Source organism: Ictidomys tridecemlineatus, chromosome 9, assembly GCF_052094955.1.
Source record: "Ictidomys tridecemlineatus isolate mIctTri1 chromosome 9, mIctTri1.hap1, whole genome shotgun sequence".
NCBI classification, from domain to species: Eukaryota; Metazoa; Chordata; class Mammalia; order Rodentia; family Sciuridae; genus Ictidomys; species Ictidomys tridecemlineatus.
In genome coordinates this window covers 56,451,007-56,471,613 of record NC_135485.1, presented here as the reverse complement: position 1 = coordinate 56,471,613, position 20,607 = coordinate 56,451,007, and the positions used below count along the sequence as shown (strand labels likewise).

The following is a 20,607-nucleotide window of genomic DNA, read 5'->3' as shown; positions in this document are numbered from 1 at the left end:
ATGTTGCCCAAAGTGCAAGGTGTTAAAGGGTTGGTCCCCAGGGTTGTGATTTTTGGGAGGTTTGTGTAATTTTGGAAGGTAGGGCTTTATAAGAGATACTTAGGTTACTAGGGGTGTGTCCTTAAAGGGGACTATAAGATTTCCCCTCTTCCTCCCTCTCTTTCTGCTTCCTGGGTTATGATGCAAGCAGTTTGCTTTGGCACATGATCCTACCATGATATGCTGCCCTTACCAGAGATGCAAAGCAAAGGGGCACTTATTTTGAACTGAAATCTCCAGAACTGTGAGATCAAATCAACCTTTCCTTGCTGAAAGTTAATTGCCTCAAGAATTTCATTATAGTGATGAAAAGCTGACTAATACATAATAATATTAATATTTAAAAATTAGTATTTTAAGTCTCTTAATGTAGAATGCAAAAAGTAAAGTTAAAACCAAAGTTAATATGATACTAACTTTTAAATTGTGCATGTATTTATCTATACTGGGATCTTTATCTCTTCATATGGTTTCAAGTTACTATCTAGTATTCTTTCATTTCAGCTCAGAGAACTCTTAGTACTCAGAGTAGATTTAATGAACTTCCTCAGATTTTTGTTTATTTGGGAATGTCTTAATTTCTGCTTCATTTTGGAGGTTTAGTTTTTCTGCACATAATCTTTTGTTTGTTTTTGTTTTTCTTTCAGCACTCTGCATATATCAGACCACTGCCTTCTGATCTCCAAATTTTCTGATGAAAATCTTATGACATTCCTTGCATGTAATGAGACACTTCTCTCATTGCTTTTAAGATTCTCTTATCTTTGTCACTTACAGTTTAATTACAATCTTTTTTTGGTGTGGGCTTCTCTTGAGTTCATCCTACTTGGAGTTCAGTGAGGTTCTTGAAAGTTTATGTTCATGTTTTTCATCAAATTTGGGTAGTTTGGGGCCATTACTTTCTTGAATAATATCTTTTTTCATCTTTGTCTCCCATCTCCTATGGAGACTCCCATAATATGTATGTTGGTCTACTAGATGGAGGTCTCACAGATCCATTATACTCTCTGCTTTTCTTCAGTATTTTTCTATCTTTCTCAGCTTGAATAATTTCTATTGTTTGACCTTCAAGGTCACTGATTCTTTCTTCAGTATGCCTTAAACTGCCTTTGAATCCCTGAAGTTTTCACTTCAATTATCTTCCTTTCAGCTCCAAACTTTTGGCTTATTTTTAGGCTTTCTTTCTCTTTATTGCTGTTATCATTTTGCTCATACTTTATTTCTTTGACTTTCTCCACATCTTCCTTGGTTCTTTGAGCATCAATAAGATTGTCATTTTAAAGTCTCTGTCTAATAAAGCCTTCATCAGGTCTTTTTTCAGGGACAGTTTCTGTTGTTTCATTTTTTCCTTTGACTATGACATATTTTCCTGTTTCTTTGTATGTCTTGTGACCTTTATTTTACTGTTGTTGAAAACTGAATATTCAAATCTAGGAATGTAATAACTTTGGAGATTAGAGCTTTCCCTTCTTCAGGTTTACTAATCTTTATTTTTGGTCTTAGATACTGTAGACCATATCCATGGTGGTGGTCACAAGCACAGGGTCTCCTCAGGTCTTTTATAAGCCTGTGCCTTTTCCTGATCATGTGCTGTGACTTTATAAAATACCTGCATATAAGTGGTAGCTTTTATTTTTTTCTTGGAATCCAAGGTTTTGCACATGAGGCACATATTCTACTGCTGAGCTGTTGCCTCAACCCTATGTGATTGCTTTTAAATGTTTCATACTCTCTAGATGTTTGCCTCCTATAAGGGGGAAGGAGAAAATGAATGGGAGTGGGAGGGAGGCAGAAAAAAATAAGACAAAAATTTTGCTGGCCTTTTGGCTACTCTGGAAGTTACCTCGGTCAATGGGGAAGGGGCCTGAAACAGTGAGAAGAGGTGCAATAATGGTTCCTCCACCATATGTCCTCACTTCCAAGAAGCAGCAACCTGTAATAAGGAGATAGATCCCCAAGTTTTTGGAGGACAGATTCATTTTTTTGTTCATCCTAGCTCCCATGACCTGCCTGCAAGTTACTTCTGAGTCGCTACTACCCAGAATAGAAGCTGTGAGCTGAAATTAAAATTTACCACAATTTTTCATTCAATCCTTTCCCTGGAAGTTGTAATCCTTCTAGAAGATTTCAGTGTTCAAAAATAGTTAAGTCAGAGAGATTCTTCCAGTGTAATTATTTTCTAGATGGGGAGACAGATTCCTGGTGTTTCCTATTCCATCATCTTCCCCCCAACTCCTGTTCATCCTTTCTTGACCACTGACTTTGCTAAATGACTTGATAACCTCAGTTTTCTAATGATGAACAATTTGTACTCATGTTTTATAAATTATTTAAGATCTATATTTTTGCTGACATGCATTTAGCACTCAGGTACAGTAATAAAAATTAATAATAGCCCAATAGTAGCAAAAACCATGAACTAGTTATGAAAACAATAGTATTGGGTATTTCATACTAAATGAGCTGCTACCAATACATAGTGTTCCTATTAGCACTTGTCAAAACAAGGAACTAAATATCTGTCAGTGAGTTATGAATTATTCCATATCTACAGGGTGCAGCTTGTGTATTATATTAGAAAAAAAGGAACAGAAATGTGCTCAGTGGAGGAAGGAGAGGTGGCTGAGAGGGACGTCAGAGGACATTATGCTTGGGCAATAGACACCTTCTAAAGTGGGAAAAATCACAATTTAATCAGATCTCATTATAATAAGAGCCAGTAGAGCTGCTGGAGTCTGGGACTAGGTCTGTAGTTAACTAATTATGTGAACTGGGCAAGTCAATTTCCCTCCCTGACCCTCCATTTTCATATTTGTAGACTTGTTTTAGGAGGAGAGGATGAGAGCTTTGTTTCAATCTCTAATGTCTTTTACAAGTAAAATATTTAATGAGTTCATGACTCTAGACCTCCACTGTCTTAATAGAGTAGTAATTAGAGCACATGTGGCTATTTAACTTCAACAAAATGAAAATTTAAGCTCCTTGGGTACACTAGTCACATTTCAAAAGCTCAGTAGCCAGACTGAGTTGGACATCACACAGAGAAAAAACTTCCAACATAATAGAAAGTTTAATTGGCCATCCCCGGTTTAGATCTTTCTTCAAAAAGACCCTTAAGAAGTCTAATGTGAATATCATTTAAGTTCTTATGCAATATTGTTGATTTTATTCTAAAAGTAACGGTTGCTCTTATGGATACTACTGAGAGGTGACGTCTATTGAGTATGATTGCCTGTGAGAATTTTTTAAAGGCCATTTTGACTTAATCCTCACAACCAGTCTGGGAGATAGGAATGGCACTATGCCCATCTTATAAAGGAGGGAAGCAAGATTCATAGAGTCTGAGTTGTTCAGAGCCACACCATAGAAGTGGCAGAACTAGGGATTGAGCCCACATAACTGTCCTAATCCAGATCCCACACGTTTTACTCTGGCCCCCAGATTGGTCTCTGATCCCACTGTCTTATGGTCATGCCTTACAAGTTCCTCACAATACCCCTTGTGGATACTGATCCTGTATACATGTTTTCTTTAGAATGCACACCTTGTTCTCCTTTTCTTTGCTTGTCAACTTCTTATTTATCCTGTAAAAACTATCTTCTCTATCAGGCGAAATAGTTACCTAGTCTGTTTTGGGGCTTCTACCACACTCCACTCACACCTCAAATACAAAGCCCACTAGAATGCATTATGGTATCTATTTACAGGTCTAGTCTTCTATCAGACTGTTTTCTTCAAGATGAAGCCAGTGCCCTAATTTGTGTGTGTGTGTGTGTGTGTGTGTGTGTGTGTGTGTGTCTGTCTATCCCCAGGTCATAGAAGGTTCTGAGTCAATGAAAGCACAATGGAATATTACTCAGCAATAAAAGAGAAAAAATCATGACATTTGCAGGTAAATGGATGGTGTTGGAGAAGATAATGCTAAGTGAAGTTATCCAATCCCCAAAAAACAAATGACGAATGTTTTCTCTGATAAAAGGAGTCTGATTCATAGTGGATTTGGGAGAGGGAGCATGGGAGGATTAAAGGAACTCTAGATAGGGCAGAGGGGTGGGAGGGGAAAGGAAGGGGCAGGGGGTTAGCAATGATGGTGGAATATGATAGACATCATTATTCAAAATACATATATGAAGACATGAGTTGGTGTGAACATACTTTATATACAAAAAGAGATATGAAAAATTGTGCTCTATATGTGTAATAAGAATAATAATGCATTCTGCTGTCATGTAATTAAAAAATAAAAATCAATTAAAAAATATTTTTCTAAGATGAAGAGTCATCACTCTTTGCAAACACTAGAGCTCATCAATATGCTTTCTATTGTTCTTGGAAAGCCCACTTTAGATTCCATTCATTACCTGCAAGCAGAGGGCTCCAGTACCTTCAAGAGCAAAGTAAAACAAACAATAACAACAAACAAAATATTTCTCAGATGAAATGGTTCTTCCTAAGCATCTCTCCAAGCAGTCTATCACCTCCTACTGCTGCCTACTTCTACCAATGCTGGTGACCTTCTGTCCACATTTTCTACCATGCACCAGGCTTTGACAACACTCTGGGCTACCTGCCTACAAAGACAGGGGCTACTTGGAAATACACAGTTCTGCTGTCTTGCTTCCACTCCTCCCTAGAGCAACTGGACTGCAGCTGCTTAATATAAATGCTATTTGCAGAGACTTGGATGCACAGTTAAAAGACACCTGGCAGTCCCACACATTCTCCCAGGGAACAGCACCACCCTATTCTCCACCCTGCTCTTTGCAGCTCTTCACCCCAAACAGATAACGAAAGAACAAAATGTTACTCTGGCTTTCCCTGTCCTCAAGAGTCATGGAGGCACTACTATTTTGAGCTATCTTTGTGCTTCTGCATTTTAGAGAAAGCTGAGGTAGGCTCAAATTTTAAAACAAAACAAAAATTCTCATCAACCTAGCAGACAAATCAAACAGAAAAATCAGAGCTTTTACCAGAACAAAATGTAGGAAGAAAAATACCATTTATCAAAGATGTCCTGCATATCAGAATTATTCTGGGTAAATTAATCTCCTGTAATCCAATAATTCTAAAAGGTATGCTTAATCATCTCATTTTACAGATGGAGATACTGAAGCCCAGAAAATACCACTGAAAAATAGAATAAGCATGGACTTCATGGAAGAGAGATCTGAGTTCAGATTTGGGAGCCACTAGCTCTACTTGTAAGCTGCTAGGCAGGAGCTCTTAGGAGCAAGCAGTTGTACTTGCTGGTAGTGGGCTATGTGTGTGGATGGGGGGGGGTGCTGGTGCTCCTTGAAATGGCTGTTAACATTCCTTCAGTTTTTTTGTTTATTTGTTTGTTTTTTAATTTCAGATAAGGCTCTCCAGAAAGAAGTAGCTAAAATCACACTTTGGAGTGAACTAGAGTAAGATTAGCTCATTATAATCTCATTTTAATGCTAAATTCTCTGCCTAGGAACCATTCCTGCCCACCATTTCTGAACAAGCAATGTATGAAGAAGAACTTAGTAAGCTCAGGAGTGTGTCCATATCTGCATGTGAGGATGAATCTTTCTAGTATGAATATGTATGAGTCACCCCTCCTTGTTTCTTTGTTCAGGGAGATTTTGCTTTGGGAGTGCTTTTGTTACTTTTTCTAGTAATAAATTTCTCTTCATTCTTTATTTCCTGGTTGTGTTTTTTGGTTTACTCTTACCAAAGGGTGGACCTGTTGTGTTTGGTTATAGCTTTGGACAAATTTTGAGCCTCATTAAATTTGTTTTGAAACTTAGAAACAAATAATACCAACTTTCCAGGGCTGTTGTAGAGTCAAATATGAAAATGTCTGCAAAGTATCTAATGTAAAGGTTGGCATCTTATTAGATTTAATAAATATTGTTTTCCTCTTACCTGTCTGTTACATAACAGAGTTATAATTCAAAAGCAGTGTCATGCGCTCCCAAACCTAAGTTCTTTGCAGATTTGTAATAGGACTTGTCTAAGCTGCTCCTCCATCACTGTGGCGATATAATCATACTGGCTGAAATTGAATGATTCCTTTATACTGGCAAACCACTATCTGTTATTTCATGTATCTATGCCCAGATATAAATCTCTTAGAAGTCAAAATCAAAATGCATAAATCATGCATTTCCCAGTGTACTTTAATGTACCTCGAGGCCAGACTGATCATAAAAACATCTTGCCAGACAATGTCATAGACCTATTTAGGAAAAAGGCTTGAAGTTGGCAAAATAATAGTGATTGATGATGATGATGATGATGATGATGATGATGATGATAACAACTGTGCTCCAGCTTCTATGGCATTTGCAAAAATCCAGTAAGATAGAGGGAGTAGCAATAGCTTTACTCGTCCTAAATCTTTTTTGCCATCCTCTTGTTTTGAATCAGGCTGCATTTTGTTCTGGAAAGAGAAAAGTGCAAGTCCACAATAAATGTTCTTATAAAAAGTTGTAGGCTACATTTCCAGCTGGGAGAGATTTCATTCTCAGTAGTTTTCTTGCTGGTCATAGATATATTGTCTTTTGTTTGCTTGATATGGAGAAAGATTCCATACTTTAAAAAAAGTTTTCACCTTAGACTCTAGAGAATGCACTGTTTGTCTTACTATGGAATTTCTTTTGCAGATAGCTCTCACTACAATACTTGAATCTAAAAAATGGTCTCACCAGGCAACATATATCCCAGCCTGTGCACCCCTCCCTTATGCCTAATGTCCCAGAAACACTGTAGAGATAGCTGAGATGCAATGAACAAGTGCAAACTTGAGGTTAAGGAGTCATCATTGAGTTCTAATTCTGCCCTTTAATCTCTGACTGTGTATATGTCACCATAATTTGATGTCTCAATTTTTCTCATCTCTGCAATGGGAGCATGAGCTGACTGCCAAAAGCTTTTGAGGACTGAATGCCACGCTGCATCTAAAGCTTCTGAGGAAGCCACGGGTGTTCCATGAACACAACAACAACAAAGATGTAATTAGAATCTAAAGAACAGGAACCTGAAGAACTCTATTCTCTGAGTATTATTTTCAATTTTTCCATTAAAATTCAAACTTGCCAGTAGTCTGATTTCTTTGGATCAGTTCTTAGGGAGCCTAACCTACTGAGTTTTGTGCATTAAATTGCCTTTATTATAATCTACATAATGGACTGTAATGGAAAGCACACCACAGCAAGAAGCCAAAACACCCTGACTGCCTGCCATGCCCAGGGACACACCTCAGAGACTTTCTGTGCTCCATTTCCTCATTTGTAACTTGAGAGGTCATTCTCTGCCTTCAAAGGTGACCTGAGGGCAAGATGAATGCATGTAAGAGCAACCTGTACAGGGAGCTACCGCACTGATTCAAGATTATCCAAGAACCAGAACATCCAGAGGAGGCTTATGAATTTTCAAAGAAGGCCTAAATCATTTAATAGTCAAATTTAATCACAAATGGATGTTAGATGGTCTTAACCTACTGGGAGCACATAACTCAGGTATTAAAAGAAAATCCATAGATCTTCTCTCAAGGGGGAAAACCAATGCACATAAGTACATAAACATGATGTTTGATACAATTTCAGGAAATTCACAGACTTCCTGATACTCCTTGCTAGGTCACAGAAGGAACTTATCAGTGATCTTACCATAATGATTAAAATATAGTTTTAAACTAGGTTTTCTTTTCCATTTTTCAAAATCTGCAACTTGCATTATATAAAGTAAGTTGTTATTTGGAATACTTCAGGTACCAGAATATTCCCATTTTCCATAATATAAACTGAATTTGTACTCAAAATGATGCTGTTTAGCAAGAAAGAACAGACTGAATTAATCGAGTGCTCCTCTGAAAACCACAATGTCCAAGGCTCTTAAGGAAAATTTATCCATGCAGATATGTCTCAATTCTCAGATAATTTTTTTTTGTTTAACAGTTAACAGAGTCTTCTGAATTCACATGGCTCCTAACTAGTTGCCTATGTTCTGGCAAATTCATTGTCACAAGAAAAACTGAGTGTTACTTAGGTCTGATGCTAAGGGAAAAAAAAAGATGCATTTTTATAAAAATGAAATGAAGGAAATGCTTATCCGTATAAGCACACAGGAACCTGGATGATGAGGGACATCATTGCCATTACAGACGGGTTTTAGGACTTACTCCCTTTCCTCTGTCATCACCACTAGGGGAAACTGCTCTCCTGCAGGGCAGCATTGGTGGGTGTCTTCTGACCATGACACTAGAAGGGGCCATCAGCACCACAAAGTGAAAAGAAAGCGAGCAGGTAGAGGCACTGAGCGTACCGCAAGGTTGGAGCTACACATTGTGCTCTGTGTAATTTCAAAACACTAGCAGCATGTTTTTGTTTGGCATTAGGAGTGGAACACACAGGTCAAATTTATGTTGTTAAAAACCTTGTAGTTAATGCTCAGCAAAGAAAAACAGGCACACTTCCAAATACAAGCTGCCACTGCTGGAAAAGATTGACCAGAATAGACCCAGCTTAAGAAAGAACATGAACAACGACACTTTCACTAGCAAGTGAAGTGTCAAATGGCACATGCCAAACAACCATTCCTCTTCTGTTCCAAAGTTCTGTGTCTTCCCACTGTCCTAACACCCAAGTCAAGGAGAAATCAAATCTTGCCCCAGAACTCCTGACCCTTCACATACCATCTCAAGAAGGCTTTTGGTTCTTCCTGGGAAGTTCCTGCTTCAATAGGAAATGTTCTTTTCCCACCAATCTCGAGAATTTCTCATGATGCTGAGCCTTAGAGCTTCAGAGGATTACATTTCAGATTCACTCTCAGTTTGGGATTCACGTTCATGTCAAGTCTCAAGCTACAACCCATGTCACCCTGAAGGAGGTGGCCAGGCCAGCCACAGGAGCAACCCGGGCTGCCAAGAGAGACAGCTGCTCCGCCAGACGCGACCCACTTCCCTCCCTGTCCTGTCCAGCCCTTCGGAGTGGGCCCAGCTGGTCCTCTGCTTCCCTCAGGTATCTCTGGAGAGGCCAAGGGGTTCTCAGATGTCGGTGGCAGCGGGGATCACTTTTCAAACTTTAATGTTTCTTCCCACTTCTTTCATTCTGGAAGAATTATCATAAAGTACAATCTTCCATGGAAATGTTTGCTCATCCTAAGCATGTGCCCTGAACCAGATATACGAGCTGGTTGACTTGCTCACCCCTTACATAACCTCAGATTTCCGGATTAACTTCTTTAATCGTAATTGTTTTAGGAGGAAAAAAAAAAAGAAAGAAACAACCCTCAAAGCCTCTAAAACTCTTTATTCCTGGTCTCCTGGGCACCAACTTTGGGTCCCAGGCTGCTTTACCACATTGCTTTGGCAACACAATGACTCTCCCTGGGATTTTAAAATATAATGAAGCCGACTTTTTATCTCAGCATGAACTCAGTTCTCTTCAGGGAGCTTTGTTTATAGTATTAGAGCTTTAAATTGTTTTATTGTTTACAGAATAATTCAAATAAGTAAAGGTTTAGACAGTAGACCTCTCACTTTGTTTTTAGAATATTTCTCTTACCTATATAAGCAATCTCTCTAAGTAATGAAGCTTCCTATGAGTGACATTATATTTTTTAGAGTTTCAAATGCTGATTTTCACTCTGACTTAAAAGAAAATCTAAGAGAACATCCAATAGATAGCTACAGAACCAAAAAAAAAATGCTCATGCTCACCTAATACACATCTTAGTCATTCAATCAGAAGAAATTGATGGATATCATTATGGCTCTTAAATATATAAAATATTCCACGTTTTGGGGGAAGAAAATAAATTTTTTATAGTATAGAAATGTCTGAATCCACTATATATTAATATTCCTTAAAAATTCTAATGTAAACTTGAATGTCTCCATTTTAAAATTCTTCTAATTATTTTAGTAAGGTGGGAAAAAATGCATTCTACCCAACACACACACACACACACACACACACACACACACACACACACACTCTTCACACCACAGAAAGCCACTGTTCTAGAATGTCACAATATATGCATTTTGTCACAATGAAAGATTATGGATTATTTTCCCTCATCTAATAATACATTACATAGAACAATCGTAACAAAAAGATCCTTTTTTGAAAGTGGATCCTTCCCCATACCAACAGAGGAAATGTTCCATTTCTATATTGCTAACTACCTAAACTAAAACACAGAAGAAGGCTAGTTTCATTGCCTATATCTCTAAACTTTACCATATTCTATATACTTCCTAATCCAATGCAGGCACAGTTTTGTTTTTGTTTGTTTTTTTGGTACTGGTGATTGAACCCAGGGGCCCTTAACCATTGGGTCGCATTCCTGGCCCTTTTTAGTTTTTATTTTGAGGCAGGGTCACACTAAGTTACTTAGGGCCTTGGTAAGTTGCTGAGGCTGGCTTTTAATTTGTGATCCTCCTGCCTCAGTCTCTGGAGCTGCTGGGATCACAGCCACGTGCCACCTTGCCCAGCTAGGAAGTTTTGTAAGCAACAACGTAGTATTAAATGTGGCAGAGAAGAATTGAAATGGTGCTCAAAATTTGCCATATGCATCCAAAATAGTATTCAGGCTGCCACTAACCTTGCTCAAATCAGAATGTTCTTGAATCCTCTAGAGGCCTCTCACATTTGGCAGGCTGGCAGGGTAACCAGAGCTGTCATTGCTTAGTATAATCCACTCTGCTGGAGCTCTAAGGAGGGACATTAAACCCCTCATTAGTTTAGGTTATTGGTTTTCAATGAGTCTGATATTTTCAAAGTGCTTGAAAGTATTTCCTCCCTCCTTTTCTTCTTTCTTTCCTTTTTTGTCCCCCTGCTTTTTTTTTTTTTTTAATTTGTGCCTGCAGGGTGCTACAGTTATTTAGTGATCAGAAATCCCTGAAGGTTGGAGAAATATTGCCCTTCAAATGCCTGCAGAACTCAAGTTGAGAAATATCTCATTTAAAATAGTATTAAATCAGCCTTCTACCATCAAGAACAACAAAGAAGTAAACGAAAAAACAAAAGTACTTCCAGCGATAGCAACTGCTCTCTTGAATAGAACTGATGAACACTTGATTAAGTTATTAGCTACTTTTTATCTGTGGGGAGGGTCTTTCATGAACATGGTTAGTTGTAAAAACAATGTAACTGTTATAAGGTTGAACTGTGTTCTCTGCAAAGATATGTGAAGCCCTAAGCCCTAATAGTTGTGAAAGTGACTTTGTTTTGAAATATGGTTTTTGCAGATGTCATCAAGTTAAGATAAGGTCACAGTGAATTAGGGTGGGTCCTAATCCAGTATGACTGGTTTACGTCCTTCTCAGAAGGAAATGTGAGCATAGACAGGAAAAAAACAGGAGAAAGGCTATGTGAAGTCAGAGGCAGAGATTGAAATTTTACTGCCATCATTGTGCCCAGGAATGCCTAGGGCTATCAGAAACTGGAAGAAGTAAGGAGAGATCATTTCCTAAAGCTTCAGAGAGAGTGTGACTCGGAGGAAGACTTGATTTCGGACTTTGAACTTCTAGAACTGTGATGGAATAGAGGCCTGTTGTTTTAAGCCACGAAAGTCTGTGCTAATTTATTATGGCAGCTCTTGGAAACTCAGACAATAGATAATCTATATTTATCCCAAGTATGACCTTGGCATGGTTCAAGGGGATAAGTAGCTCATAATGGTTTGTAGGGAGCAATGTTCAGGGACAAGACACTTACTTCTGGCAACCTGGGCAGCTGGGTAACTATAAATAGTAGTAAAAATATATCCTCTTCTGCCAGGAGGGCACACTTACATTCCAAATTCCTCTAGTCTTGGTTGATGACACCAAGATGGATTTCTAGAGTCCCAAGTTCAAAGGAAGAGAAGTGACATAAAAACCCAGAGAATAAATGAAACTCCTTCTTTGTCACTCCTTTTCTGTTGAAAGAGCAGATCCTGTTAAAAAGGAGAAAGGGGCCACGGGCAAGTACCTCTTCTTCATTTCCATAGGACATGTTGGCCATCATGAACTCAGGTTTATAGGCCTCATCTAGGCTCTGTGTTGACAACACATTTCAAAGGTTAAACTGGATTGCAATGTTAAAATGAAAAGACCTTCCTATACAGAAACACAGCCCATATTCTTTTCCCACTGAGTACAGAAACCAACCAATAGATGCATTTTTTAGAGGACATATGCATACTGTCTCTTTCCTCTGAAAAATCTCCCCTGAGATTTAGCACTGGCTAGTTCTGTCGGTGGATCTTTTAAAAGATAATCTTTATTGCCTTCACTAGTCTAGAGTGAAGTTTTATTTTATAAGGATGTGCATGTGAGGGTGGTTGCCCAAATATAACAAGTTTGTCCAGCCACTGGTTGTAATTCCTTTCCAAATTTCATTTGATTTGCCATCATTGGAAGCAGGTGACCTGGATCTCCACAACCTCTTGCTTCTCCCTTCTGTGCTTCCTCTGAGGCCTTCTGGTTTTCCTTGCATTCATAACGCCCCTCTGTGAAACTCCTGATCCAGGTGGTGTTGCAGTTCCTGGGTCACTTTCTCTACCAAGATATACTTTTTCCTATAGACAGCTCCCTTGAGGCTGGGCTCTCTGCATGCCTGTACAAGGCAACAGATAATAACTTTCAGCTACTCTAAGTTGATCTATTACTTCTCTCAGAGACCATCAGTGCCTTAAATCTTAATTCTTAAGGAGAGAAGAACAAGGTTAAAGGTACTCTGGAGTCCCTGCAGTCAGGGGACACAGATTTTCATGAGCTTTGTAGTCTAAAGTCAGCTACTCTCACGACCCTGGGCTCCACATCTCTGATCCTTCATCTCTTTGGTTCAATTTGACAAGTTCTGAGTACCCACCACATATAAGTTCATACAAGGAAGGAAGGAACAGGAAGCTATGTCATGATTCCTGCTCTCATAAGAACAGGAAAACACTAGGAGTGCCAACATGTGCAAATAACCTGAGGAGAGCAGATATGGCATTCTAGAATGGCATTCCAGAATGGCCTAAGAGCCTGATTGATTGCTAAAGGTATGCGGCAGGTGTTCTCTTGTTGGGGAACCTTTCCAAACAAAATTGGCCTATCTGATTCTGTGGCCTCTCATGCCACGCTTACCTCTACCACCTTTTTTGGTTCTGACTCTGATTCAGATCCTAAGCCATTTGACTAATTGTCTGGACTTGTTTCTGTAAACAATTGGGAGATCTGTTTGTCACTCCTTTAAAAAACTTTTTATAATGGAGAAATGTATTCATCTACAAAGCAAGAGAGAAGAGTTTAATGAACACCCTATATTCCCTTCAATTTATTTCAACAACTACTAACCCACAGTTTTGTTTTTTTTCCTATAACATCCCCTTCTATTTTCACTCTCTATTATTCAAAGGATCTCAGCATTTCTTCTATAAATATAATGATATGTGTACATAAAAGACATAGGTTGTTGAAAACCTAAGGATCACATCATTATCATAGTTAAAATATTAAAACCTATAAATCATAGAATATCTAGTCAATGATCAGACTCATAATTGTTTCATAAATGTAATCATTTATTTTTACAGTCTTGATTTGACTGAGAGTCCAAATAAGATCCACAACTGTGATTGATTGCTACATCCCTTAAGTCTCTTCTCATTTTATAAATTTTCCCCTCCTCCACCCATCTTCCTATCAATCTCTTTTTTCCCCTTGCAGTGTACTTACTGGAGAAACTAGTTTGCTCATCCCATAGAGTTTTTCATTGCCTTGGATTTTCTGATTTCATTCTCTAGGTGTTGTTGAACATCTTCCTCAGTCCTCTGTGTCTCTTGAAACTTAATTATTGGATGTAGAGGCTTGTTCAGATGTAGGTTCCTTTTCATTTGACAAAACTGTTTCAAAGGGAATGGCATACCCTTTCATTGGGAGATATAGTTCTGGTTATGACACACTTCATGACGTTGGCAGTCACTGATGATCACTGACAAGATTCACTAGCCCATTAATCTATGTGATAATGGTGATACTCTGTTTCTAGTGCACTTTTTTTCACTTATAAGCTAAAATACTGCCAAAGACAATCAATTAGTATTATTATATTCATTATACTCTTCATTATACTCTTCTCTCCTGCTTTGTAGATGAATACATTTCTCCATTATAAAAAGTTTTCTAAAGCATCTAACAGATCTCCCGATTGTTTACAGAAACAAGTCCAATCAGCCATTTGATCACCTAGTGGTACCCTTCACAAAATAACAGCAGAATAAGATAAATAAATAAGACTTGATTCTTTCTAGTTATCTGCCATTTTCCTAAGTAATGTATTGGTTTTTTGGCATACACCAATGAAGATCAATAAAGATTGTATCACATTATTATCTTGTTTCTAGCATCATTTTGAACTTAGGAGTAAATGTATTTCATGTGCTGCTATGATTGCTATCCCCATCAACTCCCCTGTTCAGTCTGGAAGCCTCAGGAATTGGTTCCGAGTTCTTCTGACAGGATCTTAGCTGTCTTCAAAAATATCTTTGTTCCTGGTTTAATAAGATATTCTACTCATACATTTCCTAAAAGAGATCTGCCTGGAGCCTTCATTCCTGCTAGTAGAAATGGAATTTAGGAACCAAAATCTGAGTACCCACAAAAGTATTAAGCAGATTGGGGTCTGTATCTCCTCCTTTAGAGAGGAGCTGGCAACTCAACATGAACTAAATGGATCCAAAGAATTTGTGTAAGGGTCTATGTGAAGACAGAGGGTGACCAGTTAGGAGTTACTGCCTTTACTTAGGAAGAGATACTAAGGTTCCCAAAAAACACTGTATATGTGGGGATGGAGAAAAAATCAGACACAAAAGGAGTTAGAAACTAATTTGGCAGTTCAAGGCCATGGGGGAAGAGATGGGTAAAGATAAGAGATGTAGGTTATAAACTCTGTTCTGCTACCTATTAGCTGTATTCTCCACAGTTCTTTTCCCATTTTGCAGTGACCTGATCTGCAAAATGGGAACAGTACTGCCTACCCCAGAAGGTTGTTGGGAGGATTAGGTGAGGTAGCAGATGAAACCAATGTAGCATAATGTGTAACACCTAGTAAGACTAAAATCTTAAAAACATAACTCCCCTACCCAAGCCATGAGTCTAGTTTTATCAATTACAGAGGGTTGGCCTAGCTTATGCCAAAGCTTTTCCCTGTCCTATCTGCTCAGCTGCCTTCCCTGGTCACACCTACATGTGTTCTCTGGTAATGCCATGGAGGATTAATAATGGATCTTCTAGCATTTGCCAAACCACATTTTATTGATTACTTTATGGAAAAGATGATATAAGAAATTTAATGTTGCCAAGAGAAAAACAAATTACATATTCTTCTGAGTGCTATTTTTCTTATTTAATATCTAAGTTGCCAACTTTCATTTTGAGAAACTTAGAATAATGTATTCAGAAACTGCTTCTCTAAGTGACAAAATCTGAAGAGATTAAATGAAAGATATAAACCTAACAATGTACCTTAAATACTGATGAGTTAGCTCAGAGCCCCTTAAAATACTATCCAAGCCGGTCATCCCAATCAATGATTTATAAAGGACTCTGGTTTTAAAAAATGTAACATTACCTTAGGTCAATTCCTTCCCAGAATCTTCCCTGCTCATTACATCAGCAATGCCCTGAAACCTCTCTGAGGTTATTTGCTTCTCTAAGACCTTATTTTTGATAGCTCGTCAGACTGCTTTTTGAGTCAAGTGTTGGAGGATTAAAACAGTCACCTAGTAGTTACTATGGCCACATTAAAAGTTGTCAAAATATTCATAATATCTTCTTTAAAAAATTCATGGGGTCGGGGGGGGGGGAGAGAGAGAGAGAGAGAGAGAGAGAGAGAGAGAGAGAGAGAGAGAGAGAGAAGCAGAGACAGTGACAGAAACTGAAAAAGAAAGAGAAAAGCAAAACTGACCCAAAACTCACTTGCCAGAGATAACCACTACATCATTCCAAACTCTTCTCTGCAGGCACACACATACATATATGCATAATGCATTAAGTGTTTCATCAGAAGGTCATTTTATTCTGTAGCTTGATTTTTCAATATTGGGAAATATAAAGTTACCATATATTGATTTAATATATTGTAACCATTTTTTACATGCTGGTACACAATGAACCACCCCATTTACTTAAGCGGTTGCTTATTGTTGCTCAGTGTGAATGCTAAATGTATGCTGGTTGATCTGATTAGCTTTTTAAGTGAGGGTAGTTATTTTTGTTCTTTCTATACCACATTTGTCTTTTTGAGCTTTTGGGCATCATGAACTTTGTCTTGTTGATGTGTGCTCCTTTTCCTGCCAGTCAAATATTAGGCCCCGCTTTTTATATCACTTAGGGAATATGGTATCACCCAGGGGAGGAGAGGTGGTGGAATGGCCACTCCAGTGCCATGCTCACAATATCAGACAGAAATTCTGGGGTCTCCAGTAAAAGGTCAGGGTTCCTCTCCTTTGCACAACTCTGCTTACTGCCAGGGCTGCTGAACTTCAAGAGGATGGAGAGCCTGCCCTCCTCCAGAATGAGCAATGGACCTCAAGGAACCAGCAAGGCCAATGTTTTCAACAGTTTCATCTTTCCCCTTCTTTGCTTTATTTATAAGTTGCTCCTCAAGTTGATATAATCAAGATAAGTATGTTGTTATGTTTTTAAAGCTCACATTCCTTTTGGCAGCTACTAAATAACTAATCATTCCTATTTTCAGTAAGTCAAAAAGTATCGGGAGTATTTACAGCACTATGAAGCCGGGGTATATGCCAACCTGGGTGACTTTAATAACAGCCATGTCAAGAGGTGTCATCTCGCCAGGGTAGATGATGCCTCCTCCCTCCACCCCCAGGAAACAGGTTTGATTTGAATGAGAACTTCAGCATTACTTCTGTTCCTTAATCTGAAACACAATTCATATTTCAGAATCACTAAAGGAAGGTGGGATATTGAAGCCCAAGAAAACTCCCTTTAGGTTCTTGAGTTTATAAGTTACTAACTTACACTTCCAACACTCAGCAGCTAAATTTACTTAACTTTCTCAAACTTTACTGGAAAATTGCCAACTGAGCTTTCTTTAGAATCAAATCACTTTTCATCACCAGGCTATTTGTAGTTATTCAGAGAACTCTCGGAAATGTTCAAATGGTGGAGATAACAGTACCCTCCCTAGCTGAGCTCAAAGGTGACATTTTAATTGGCCACAGAGTTGAAGAAAATGTCCATGGCAAAAAAAAAAAAAAAAAAGCTTAAAGCTTACATTTTAAAAAGAAGAGTTTTGTATGTGCATAGCTAAAAATACAGCTGATTTTTTAAATTTTAGTTTTTGTAATCCTCAGTGAAGACTAAAGGCCTGACCATTGCTTTTTAAAAAGCTATTTAGAATCACTAGACATAAGCAAGTCTGCCATTGTCTTGTTTTTGGGTGATCTAAGGAAAAATCTGAATTAAGTTTTCATTTTGCCAGACCCCCTAAATATATTTTAATTATTCAATTCAACAAATAGATTTTGAGCATCCACTGTATGCTACATAATGTTCTTGCACTGAGGAATACAACAACAAACAAAAGAGAAGAAAGCCTAAGCCTTCTGAAGCTGTGTTTTATTCAGAACTAAGGGGGAGGGGTGGAGGGAGACAGACATTAATGATAGAGAAGAGGCAAGAGTCAGACAATGGGCACTGGGCACATGGTGTTGGCAGGTGGCACAGTCTGCAGTTTTAAGATGTTGATCAGGGTAGGTCTTATTTAGAAGTTGGTGTTTGAGCAAAGTTGCTATAGTTAGGATCTGGAATGTCCCCCAAAGGTTCAGATGTTTAAGGCTTGGCTCTCAACTTGGCACTTTGAAAGGTGGTAGAAACCTTTAAGAGGTAGGGCCTACAGGGAGGTTTGAAGTCATTGGGGGCCATGCCCTTGAAGGGGATTCTGGGATGCTGGTCTCTTTCTCTCTTTATCCCCCTGAACCCTGACATAAGCCAGTCCTTCTAGGTCATGTGCTCCTACCATGATGCCCTGTGCTGCCACAGGCCTAAAGCAATGGGGCCAGTCAGTTTTGGACTGAAACCTCCAAATTAACCTTTTCCTCATTTTAAGCGGATTATCTCAGGTTTCTTGTTGTAGTAATGGCAAGCTCTAACAGAAAAGGTTTTTTTAAGAAGGTGAGGGAATTAGCCACAAGGATAGCTAGAGAAAGTATATTCCAGACAGAGCAACCAGCCTCTGCTTACTATAAGGTAGCCAGTGTTTCTACACGGTGAGCAAAAGAGAGAGTAGAAGACTGGATTGGAAAACAAATGGAACACCAGCTCATGCACATCTTGATGGTCACTTTAAAGACTTTGACTTTGACATCCCATCTATTTCCAATGGATCCAATGTTGCTATGTAGAAAACCGACCTTGGGAGGGAAAAGGTGAGAGCTGGCAGACCTGGAGTGGGACACTGCAGTAGTCCAGGAGAAAGACGATGGTGGCTCAGACCAGGGCAAGGGCCAGGACTTCTGCATATATTTTAAAGGTAGAGCAAACAGATTGTCTTGAAGCATTGGGTGAGGGGTGTTGAAAGAGAAAGAAGACCTAAAGATGATACGTGAATATCAGTATGAGCATCTGGAAAGTTGCGGAGTTGCCATTCCCTGAGATGATCAAGGTTTCAGGTGGAGCCTCTGGGAGAAGAAAAGAAGTCTCTAGGAACTCAGTTGTGACATGTTGGGTTTGAGATGGCTATTAGATGTTCAACTGTTGGTTTTCTTTTGACTACACTAAAATTTCTCATACACAAAGAATGTAAATTCCCTAAGGGTAAAATTCTATTTCATTTGTTAGTGTGTCTACAAATACTTGGATACTGTTTAGCACAAGTAGAGTCTCAATAAAAACGGATAGAACGAATACTTATTAAGCTCCCACTTTGTGTCTCACTCTCCTGGGGATATAGCCTCAGATCACACAGCTAAAGTTTCTGTTTTCATTTACACTACAATCTAGTAGTGGGAGGCAGCCGTGGAAAGAAAGCAAAATAAAAAATATCTTTATCCTTTGTTGTGGGTGCTTAATAGACACTGGTTAAATGTTTATCCACATGGCACTCTATGTATAGTATCATAATACTATGAGGGAGAAAACAGAGATTCTAGAGGTGGCATTTCATGCTAGCCTGTGTCATTCCAAAGCCCCCTTCTACATACCATGTTGCCTCTCATATATAATAACACAAATTCCATCTTCACCTGATAAATATCAGGGCTGTGTTTCTCTTCATGTAAGCATTTAAAGGAGAATATGCACAATAGGACTATTTTTAAAATACAGCCTAGGAAAGGTGCCTGACAACGAGCAACCCAGGCCACTCAGCCCTCCTTAATTGACCCAAACCATGCAGTTGAATTCATTTTGACATCTCAGGGCATTTCTTGCTTGCTTTTTTAGCACACATTTTACCAGTAAGCTACACCATCAGTCATTGAGGATTTATTTATTTATTTAGACCAGGTCTCACCCCATTCTCCAGGCTGGTCTTGAACTCCTGGGCTCAAGTCTTCAAAGTGCTGGAATTATAGACATTGACCACTGTGGCTAGTAGAAGACATTTTCTTATTCTATACTCTGCTTCATAATGCTGAAGATAATTACCTGCCACAGGGGCTGCCATGTTGTTTAATCTGATTCAATTTGCAACCTTTCACAGAACTAAAATGATCCAGTAATATAAACTTTATATTCATATACATTTGAGGAAGTATTACTTATCTCCCAGCTTTTATTACTTTTTCATTCCCAGCACTAGCAGCAGTAGCAGCAGCAGTAAGAGGTAGTTTGGGCCTTTGTACTACCAAATAATTTTAATTATCATCCCCCTCTTCTCTAGGCTTCTTATATTTTCCGAGTCTCATGCAATCTTGATTAGATTGATAACAATCTATACAGCCTATGCAGAAATGCTGAAATAGCCCCTTCCCACAACATTTTCCTACAATGTGAATGATGAATGATCCTTTACCCCCAAAATGATAGTCTTTTTTCCTGCTCTGACCTGTTTGATTAGCTTTTCAAAAACAGAGCAAGGGAGAGAGAGAATCAGGGATCAGAGAGAGAGAATGTCATTGAACATTATCTCCATCAACAGTTTAATTATTTTTTTTTATCAGGGATTGAACTCAGGGGCACTCAACCACTAAGTCACATCTCCAGACCTATTCTGTATTTTATTTAGAGACAAGGTTTCACTGAGTTGCTTAGCCCCTCAATGTTGGTGAGGCTGACTTTGAACTCGTGATCCTCCTGTCTCAGCCTTCTGAGACATAGGATTATAGGCCTGTGCCACCTTACGGGGGCAACAGTTTAATTCTGAATACAAAATATCCAGGGTTTCCTTTTAGTTGAATGTGGTGATGGCACATGTTTTGGTGCTGCCCCTCACACAGCAGAGCCCATCAACAGCAAGAATTCCCTTGATTTGCAGAGTGTGCGATCCACTAGGAAGTTGTCTTTTTCCCACGCCAAGAAATAGATGTCCCCAGATTTTTTTAAGGTTCTCTGATAAACAAGTGGCAGAAAGGTCCCTCTCATGTTGTAATTTTGAGATA

At 38.7% G+C, this 20,607-nt stretch overlaps 1 protein-coding gene and 1 long non-coding RNA gene across 3 annotated transcripts in view; both read right to left on the bottom strand.

The window, feature by feature from the left end:
* Window positions 1-20,607, bottom strand: part of Parm1 (prostate androgen-regulated mucin-like protein 1) — a 102,060-nt gene that overhangs the window by 74,533 nt on the left and 6,920 nt on the right. The gene's annotated exons all lie outside the window — the stretch shown is intronic.
* Window positions 6,165-14,171, bottom strand: LOC144366720 (uncharacterized). The gene is made up of 2 exons (XR_013425828.1): window positions 10,615-14,171; window positions 6,165-6,445 (listed from the first exon to the last, which is right to left on the bottom strand). It is a non-coding gene; the product is annotated as an uncharacterized LOC144366720 (long non-coding RNA).